The sequence below is a fragment of the Etheostoma cragini genome, chromosome 7, assembly GCF_013103735.1.
Source record: "Etheostoma cragini isolate CJK2018 chromosome 7, CSU_Ecrag_1.0, whole genome shotgun sequence".
Classification (NCBI taxonomy): domain Eukaryota; kingdom Metazoa; phylum Chordata; class Actinopteri; order Perciformes; family Percidae; genus Etheostoma; species Etheostoma cragini.
In genome coordinates, this window is record NC_048413.1 from 25,531,013 (window position 1) to 25,534,713 (window position 3,701).

The 3,701-nt window shown below is 42.5% G+C and overlaps 1 long non-coding RNA gene across 1 annotated transcript in view; it reads left to right on the top strand.

The window, feature by feature from the left end:
• The window catches only part of LOC117947412, a 4,391-nt gene extending 3,375 nt beyond the window's left edge, over nucleotides 1-1,016 (top strand). Inside the window, exon 3 of the long non-coding RNA XR_004657231.1 lies at nucleotides 902-1,016. This is a non-coding gene — a long non-coding RNA (uncharacterized LOC117947412). The remainder of the gene's footprint in view (nucleotides 1-901) is intronic.
• Nucleotides 1,017-3,701: the final 2,685 nt, after the last annotated feature.

Consider the following 3,701-nt stretch of genomic DNA (forward strand, 5'->3'; position numbering starts at 1 on the left):
CACACACACACACACACACACACACACACACACACACACACACACACACACACACACACACACACACACACTTGTACTGACTTATTGAATATGTTCCTTGCCACAGTCTACATTTTTGAAGCCGGTTTTTCTCATTGGCCTCTTCATCTGCAGCTAAGATTAGAACTGTCTCTTGTATTATATTGATGGTTAATTAAACGCTGTCTGGCTGCATGTGTTGTAATGTTAAACAATTCTTCTTGGCATTTGCACGAAGCTGTTCTTCTCGTTAATGATCCCTTGTTAACATGTTCTTTTTCTTTAAGAAAAGAAGATTGACAGGAAGTGTAATCCGACTGCAGATCCCTGTCAGACCAGCAGTAATCACACAGGCACAAGGCCCGGGGTGTACACCTGGCCAGGGCCCAATAATCACACTGGAACTGGCCCAAATAACACCTAAACAGGGACAGGTAAACCCTAACTAGGTCACATACAGTATTTATATACAAAGTAGGCCAAAATATATATACTAAAACCTGACACGATTATTGTACCTGCTCCCAAAACCATACCCGGATTCATCATTGTTACTCCACACATGCAGTAAGCGTGTACCATACATATTTAATCAGAGCTAAAGAATTATGCTGCGTTCCAGACCCAGTTTTTAGCCGGTAAGTTACAACTTCAAGTCACGACTCATGACTTGGTAGCGTTCCTGGCAAAGTCACCACAAACCCTTCTGGCTAGTGTCAGCTAGCCGCTAGCTCATACTAGCGATTTCTAGTCTGCGACATATTTTGGGATTCATTTAATAAAATCACCTGTAGTAGTACACACTTGTATGGGTATTGTTTTGATTACAATGTGTGGAATTACTTAACGTTGCCTGTTTAACTGTATTTGTTTCTATTTCAAGGATCAAGGATCTGGTGCGAGTTCACGACTGTTACGGGTTTGACTGCCGTTCCAGGGCACTCTTACAGGTAGAAGGTTGTGAAAACACGAGTTACGGGTTGACTGGAACGCAGCCTTATCACACAGGAGGGATGAAAAAAGAAGAGAGGCCCCTGTGTGTTCTGCTGGCTCAGCAGGCTGAGACACGTAGCCTGACATTGTGGGTTTGATCCAGAGCCATCCTCAGAAATCGTTTCTCATTCTTGCTTCCCATTATCCTGAGTTATCTAGTGAATACCATAACACATACACTTTTCCTTAACAATACACTGCTAGAGCTTAAAACACTATTTATTAAGTATTTAGTAGTGGGTTAGTAACTATTAAATTAATCGCCATTGTCATTTTTTGTGGAAAAAAAGGAGACCTTCTCTGATTCAAGCTCCCTAAATGCGAACATTGTCTAGTTTATTCACTCCTCTATGGAAGTAAACTGAATATAGGTGAGTTGTGGACAAAACAAGACATTTGAGGACGTCATCTTGGGCTTTGGAAAACAATGGTTGACCATTTTCGGAGATTTTATAAACCGAACAACTAATCAATAAAACAAGAAAAAAATCGATAGATTAATTGACGATGAACGTAATCGTTAAATGCAGGACACTGCTATTGAAAATTCCAAGTGTTGTGAAAGTACACACAATTATCCTGGGGATTAACCCTTGGGTTGTCCTTAAAGTCAAAATTGAACCACAATTTGAAATTTTTGTCCCTTTTTCAGACTTTTTTTTTCCAATTTACACTATTTTTTGGAATTCATAGTCCATAACCCTCATTTATAAAGACTTATACCTAGTGTTTGAGTTAAATAAGGCCAAAATGATTAATTATTTTGACTAATAGTTGAGATCAAAGTAACGTACAGATTAGATAGTAAGGAATGAAAGTGATCAATTGTATTTGCAAAGAGCGTTCTGGTAGAATCCAATCCATTGTGTTGTGGTAATTTGGTTAAAAATAAACCCATATTTCAGATACAGACATTTTTTAAAGGGGTCAAATTTTACCCGAGGGTTGAAACATTCAAATTTGTCCACAGTAGTCTGATTTTGGTTCTCAAATATCCTATGTTCCATATAAAAGCGTTCATAACCACACCAACAACTTGAGCCCACATGCAGACAGTGTGACTACACACACAGGCGTCTGAGCATGGTAATCTGTTAGAGTCCTGCAGCCGTCCTCTGCTTCTTCCTCTTCCTTACCATCTTCTTGGACCATACTATCCATTAGCTGGCATTTAATCACTGCACCATTTACTGGAAAACTGCTGTGTGTCTGTGGTGTGTGTACAGTGTGTGTGCATTTTTGTAGCATTAGCAAATTCACGCTATCCAAGACAAAGGCCAGACAAATGACAAAAAAAACAACCAAGTATTCCAAAAAAGCAGAAGGTGTTCCTAAAGTCATTGCCATTACATGATAGGAAATACGTCCTCCATTCCCGCAATAAAACTAAAACGTACAGAGTGAAAGAGATAGCCAAAAATCTATTGCGGGCAAGCGGAAACTGCTGACTGGAGTTGCAGCTGCATCTCCAGTTTTCTACTGTCTATGCATTCCTCTGCAGCACCGAGCTGACTGGACTCAACTGGGCCACATCAGGGCGGAAAAAAAGTAGCGCACACTGCACATGTACATGAGCCGTGTGCATAGCAATACCCAGGGCCTTTATGTGGAAACAAAGCTCGTAGTACATCTTCTCCAATGAGTTTCCACACGGTGGATTCAGTCTGTGGACTCGGTCACGTTTGCGATTGACTGTTTTGGGTTTGGTTCAGATGCGGCGCTGTCATTTTTTCCAACCTGGGATACATACTTCTTTACATTCCATAGTTGCTCTTTTTCATATGGGCATATAAAGAAGTATGTCCCCCAAGCAGGCCACTGTCCTTGGTGGCGCATCAGGCCCCCCCCCCCCCCCCCCCCCCCCCCCCCCCCCCCCCCCCCCCCCCCCCCCCCCCCCCCCCCCCCCCAGCTTCCCCAGCCCCCAACCTCTATCCTACTCCACCCCCCCACCCCAAGGGACTCACCCACAGGGAGGAAACAGTGAGGAGAAAATGTTGAATCAGGATCCATACACACAGACCACTGAATGCATATAACCCCTCTGTGATCCCCGCATGGCACCTTCAGGGTCCCTCCGGACATCAGTGACTAGAAGATTAGAGTACACATTATGAGTACACATGCTTACTCACTCAGAAATATAACATAATTTCATAGAAATGTTAACCAAAACAGCATTCATAAGACGAAACAACTCTTCCAACTGCTTTAAAAATGACCCGGCTTGTATTTCTGAACTGTCATGCTGTCGTTGTCCACAGCTGTTCACACCGCTGAGAAGAAAGAGAACCAACCATTTAAAACTAGATTTAAAAAAGTAACAAGAATAATCACACAATGCAACTGCATCACGTGTTAATGTACACCATGTTGGATTTGATCAAAAGCACCTAAAATAACCACCAAGTGAAAAAGCCACAAAGTCACATTTTACTGTAGTACCATTACAATTCCCCTAAAAGAATAAATATATAAAAAATGCTGCAATACTACAACATAACTACAAGAACTGGCCACCATGTGTATGCTCTGCTTTGACATACTGTACATAATGAAGCAGTTTCTCACGCACACACACACACACACACACACACACACACACACACACGCTCCCACACGCGATTCACCTTGAGTGTCACGCCTAGAGGTTCGGCTGCAGCGGTGGAGGGAAAGGGGTGAGGTGGGGAGGG